The sequence below is a fragment of the Sinocyclocheilus grahami genome, unplaced genomic scaffold (assembly GCF_001515645.1).
Source record: "Sinocyclocheilus grahami isolate Dianchi unplaced genomic scaffold, SAMN03320097.WGS_v1.1 scaffold309.1, whole genome shotgun sequence".
NCBI classification, from domain to species: domain Eukaryota; kingdom Metazoa; phylum Chordata; class Actinopteri; order Cypriniformes; family Cyprinidae; genus Sinocyclocheilus; species Sinocyclocheilus grahami.
Genome location: NW_015505488.1, coordinates 216,191 through 221,190, shown reverse-complemented (window position 1 = coordinate 221,190; position 5,000 = coordinate 216,191). Strand labels below are relative to the sequence as shown.

The following is a 5,000-nucleotide window of genomic DNA, read 5'->3' as shown; positions in this document are numbered from 1 at the left end:
TAAATATGCACTTTTGAGGCTAAAATGCAAGTAAATGAGGTACAAATGTGTACCTTTTAAAGATTACCGTCACAGTGACAGCTTTTGTGCCTTTTTATGAGACTGAATGTGCTGACAAGCATTTATAAGAAACTAAAATACACTTTAATGTTATTTCTATCAATCATGTACGTTGTGTATTTAAACACGTTTACATTTATTTATAAAGACGAAGTTGCAATTTTAAATTTAAAATACTAACTTTAAATGTAATATTGAATAACACACTACAGTTAAAACTATAATTATTAATTATAAATATAAATATTTTACATGTGCTTTAGTACGCTAGTCAACATCAAATAAAGTGTACTTCTTTAAAGCATGACAAAACATGATAAAAACCATTAAAATGCACTTTAAAGTAAACCTTTTCATTTGACATTATTACAAAGTGCATAAACATAGTCATGAAAGTGTTTCTCTTTACGTCACTTAAGTGGCATTAAGTTTCATTAATATTATATGACCTGCAAGTACAGTTTTAAAAAAAAGATATATATTTATAAGATATGAAGTACACTACAAGTGCACATTAAATACAATTAAGTGCACTTCTTTTTCACAAGGGAGTCTATAAATCTCTATCAGTGTCCAAATGACTCAGTAATACTGTACAGCAGAAACTACAGTCTGCAGCCTCATCTCTTCATTACCAGTGACAGATGAAATATGACAGAAATATGACAGAATCAGGTGCTTCATGAGAGCTGAAATCTCAGTTTAGCGCAGTGAACCCTGTGAGAACGACAAATGGAGCCTGACTTGAGAGGAAAACACTGGATGAAACAGCAGCAGATAAAGCGTTATGAGGGGTTATGAAGCGTTATGAAGGGTTACGAAGAGTTATGATGGGTTACGAAGAGTTATGAAGGGTCACGATGCGTTATGACGGGTTACAAAGCGTTATGAAGGGTTACGAAGAGTTATGAAGGGTTACGATGCGTTATGACGGGTTATGATGCGTTATGACGGGTTACAAAGCGTTATGAAGGGTTAGGATGCGTTATGAAGGGTCACAATGCGTTATGATGGGTTACGAAGCGTTATGACGGGTTACGATGCGTTATGACGGGTTACGAAGAGTTATGAAGGGTCACGATGCGTTATGACGGGTTACAAAGCGTTATGAAGGGTCACGATGCGTTATGATGGGTTACAAAGAGTTATGAAGGGTTACGAAGCGTTATGAAGGGTCACAATGCGTTATGACGAGTTACGAAGAGTTATGATGGGTTACGATGCGTTATGACGGGTTATGAAGAGTTATGACGGGCCACGATGCATTATGATGGGTTACGAAGAGTTATGAAGGGTTACGAAGCGTTATGAAGGGTTACGAAGCGTTATGAAGGGTTACGAAGCGTTATGAAGGGTTACGATGCGTTATGAAGGGTTAGGATGCGTTATGAAGGGTCACGATGCGTTATGAAGGGTCACGATGCGTTATGAAGGGTTACAAAGCGGTATGAAGGGTCACGATGCGTTATGACGAGTTACGAAGAGTTATGATGGGTTACGATGCGTTATGACGGGTTATGAAGAGTTATGATGGGTCACGATGCATTATGATGGGTTACGAAGAGTTATGAAGGGTTACGAAGCGTTATGAAGGGTCACGATGCGTTATGATGGGTTACAAAGAGTTATGAAGGGTCACGATACGTTATGACGGGTTACAAAGCGTTATGAAGGGTTACGATGCGTTATGACGGGTTACGAAGCGTTATGAAGGGTCACGATGCGTTATGATGGGTTACAAAGCGTTATGAAGGGTCACGATGCGTTATGATGGGTTATGAAGCGTTATGAAGGGTTACGATGCGTTATGATGGGTTACGAAGAGTTATGAAGGGTCACGATGCGTTATGATGGGTTATGAAGCGTTATGATGGGTTACGAAGAGTTATGAAGGGTCACAATGCGTTATGAAGGGTTACAAAGCGTTATGAAGGGTAACGAAGCATTATGACGGGTTACGAAGCGTTATGACGGGTTACAAAGCGTTATGACGGGTTATGAAGCGTTATGACAGGTTACAGAGCGTTATGACGGGTTACGAAGTGTTATGATGGGTTATGACGGGTTACAAAGTGTTATGACGGGTTACGAAGCGTTATGATGGGTTACGGAGTGTTATGACAGGTTACGAAGCGTTATGATGGGATACAAAGCGTTATGAAGGGTTACGATGCGTTATGAAGGGTAATGAAGTGTTATGACGTGTTATGGTGTGTTATGACAGGTTACGAAGCGTTATGATGGGTTATGAAGTGTTATGACGGGTTACGAAGCGTTATGACGGGTTATGAAGTGTTATGACGGGTTATGAGAGTGGGGGTTCAGTCTTCAACTGGCTGGCAGGAGCTGCCACTGACAGGTCATGTGACCTGCCAGTGGCTGGGGGGACTCTTACTGCAATGAAATTAATTGTTTTATTATTATTAATGTATTCTTATGAATGTACTCTTTAATATCATAGGCGTATAAGGGAGGTTTATCCTGAATAAAGGAGACAAATGGCCGTAACACCGACTGGTGGGTCTGACGCTGTTCTGGCCGCTCAGTCCAGCCAGTGGCAATTGAGCTCTAATTTTGACGCGTTCTCTACCACTCTAGCTGCAAGGAAATGCATTACTATTATTATTATTATAAATATATTCTCATTAATCTATTCTTTAAGATCATATATGGTTTAGGGGGTTTTATCCTGATTTAAGTGGTCAAATGATCGTGATCCCGACTGGTGGGTTGCCTACTCTTCAGTCTAGCCAGCTGCTATTGAGCTGCGAGTTTAACGCGTTCCATATGACTCTCACTACAATTTAATTCATTTTTTTATTATTATTAATGCATTCGTGTGAATCTATTATTTTATATGATTGACGTTTAAGGAAGATTCATCCCGATTAAAGCCGTCAAATTGCCGTGATCCTGACTGGTGGGTTACTGACGCTTCGCTGGCCGCTCATCCAGCCAGTCACTGTTAAACTTAAAGATTATCGCGTTCTACCACTCCCGTTGCAAGAAAAACCGTTGCATTATTATTATGTATAGGCTATATTCATATGAATCTATCATTTTATATGATATACGTTTTAGGGAGGTTTATCCCAATCAAAGTGGTCAAATAACTGTTATCCCGACTGGTGGGTTACTGACACTTTAGTCCAGCCAGCCGCTATGAAGCTGCCAGTATAACACGTTCTCTACCACTCTCTCTGCAAGGAAATATATTATTTTATGATTATGAATTCATTCTTATGGGTCTGTTCTTTTACATGATCGACATTTTTAGGGAGGTTTATCACAAATAAAGTGTTCAAATGGCCGTGATCCGGACTGGCAGGTTATTGCCGCTTGCACTGGCTGCTCAATCGGCATGCCGCAAGAGCGCTCCGAGTTTAATGTGTTCCCTACCACTGTCTCTGCAATTTACTATATTATTTTATGATTATTTATATATTATTATAAGTCTAGTCTTTTAAACTGTGGACATTTTAGGGAGGTTTATCACAAATAAAGTGTTCAAATGACCGTGATCCGGACTGGTGGGTTACTGCCGCTTCAGTGCAGCCAGTCACTTTCAGCTCCGAATTGAACGGGTTCCACATCACTCCATAAAACATAGAATATGTAAAAGAATAAAGTCATATGAACAGATGTACAATAAAAAAAATTATATTATTATTCCCGTATAGAGTGGAAGGAGAGCAACATAAATCTGCCATAAATCAATGGTTCCTGACAGCGGACTTCCAGCCGCCAGGCAGATCACGTGACCTGCCAGTGGCGGCTCCTGCCAGCCAGTAGAAGATTGAACCCCTACTGGGTTATTAAGCAGCACACTTGTTGATGAATGAATGAATCGTGTGTGAAGGCGTCAGTAATACAGCCGTGTTCATCTGTCACCGATCATTAGAGCAGATCACCTCCAGAGCTCAGTGTTCACTCAGATGATGCGAGTCGATCAGATTCAGCACTGACTGTGTGCCACTATTTACTCACTTCAGCGCTTTACGTTCGCCCGAGTGACTGTAAATATCAGCCGCGACGACATCCAAACATCTCCAGTCGAACCAACGCCACAGCTAAAGCCCCATCCGCTCAGATCGAGCGCGAACACAGAAAACGCGACGCAAACTCGCTGTTTACAGTGGAATCCACGATTATCCGACCTTTGGTTTGCGAGACCTCTGAACTTCCGCCTCTGATGACTCGACGCTCACCTGACCAATGACAGAGCACTTCCGAACTGCTAAGCCCCGCCCCGTTAGGCGCAGACCGTATATAAGCATCTAGCCGTCTGTTAGTTCGGCTCTCAGTCCTAGTTCACTAGTAAAGACGCCAAACAGGTAGTTCTCATGTAAATCTGAGTATTTGATCATTATAAAGACAGGTGTATTCTGAGTGGTTTTGTGTAGGTCCATCGTAGTCCAGCAGGGGTGGTCTGAAGTGCCACTGCGAAAGATCCCAGCTAAACTTTGACAGATCTGTGGGTTTTGATCTTTAACCACTGATTGTCGTATATTTGCTCTATTCTGCCTCTTTTGTTTCTCATACAATAAAAAGGTTAGATTAGGAAAACATGCTGGAATGAACAAGTGACTTCTAGTGTGGAGTCTGATGGGATGACTTCATGAGAGCGATGTTTGTGAGGCCCTGTGTGTTAAATAAGTGACAGCACACATAATCTATAGTTAGAAGGCATGTGCAACATCACTGCTCACGGCACTCCATGTACGGGCAATGGAAAAAATGGGCAGCTTAACAATAAAGCCTTTTAATAAAGGCCAGTCCTCGCATCACATATCTCAGAGCCAGCGGACGTGTGTGTGTGTGTGTGTGTGTGTGAGAGTGTGTGTGTGAGAGAGTGTGAGAGAGAGAGAGAGAGAGTGTGTGTGTGTGAGAGAGAGAGTGTGTGTGTGTGTGTGTGTGTGTGAGAGAGAGAGAGTGTGTGT

At 41.5% G+C, this 5,000-nt stretch overlaps 1 protein-coding gene across 3 annotated transcripts in view; it reads right to left on the bottom strand.

Annotated features, from left to right (window-relative positions):
* The window catches only part of LOC107601640 (lysocardiolipin acyltransferase 1-like), a 12,673-nt gene extending 8,392 nt beyond the window's left edge, over window positions 1–4,281 (bottom strand). For 2 of the 3 annotated variants that reach the window (XM_016293891.1, XM_016293893.1), the window contains exon 1: window positions 4,048–4,246. The gene's annotated coding sequence lies outside the window, so the exon portion shown is untranslated. Of the gene's footprint in view, window positions 1–4,047 lie in introns of all 3 variants that reach the window. The other variant, XM_016293894.1, reaches the window with a different exon arrangement.
* Window positions 4,282–5,000: the final 719 nt, after the last annotated feature.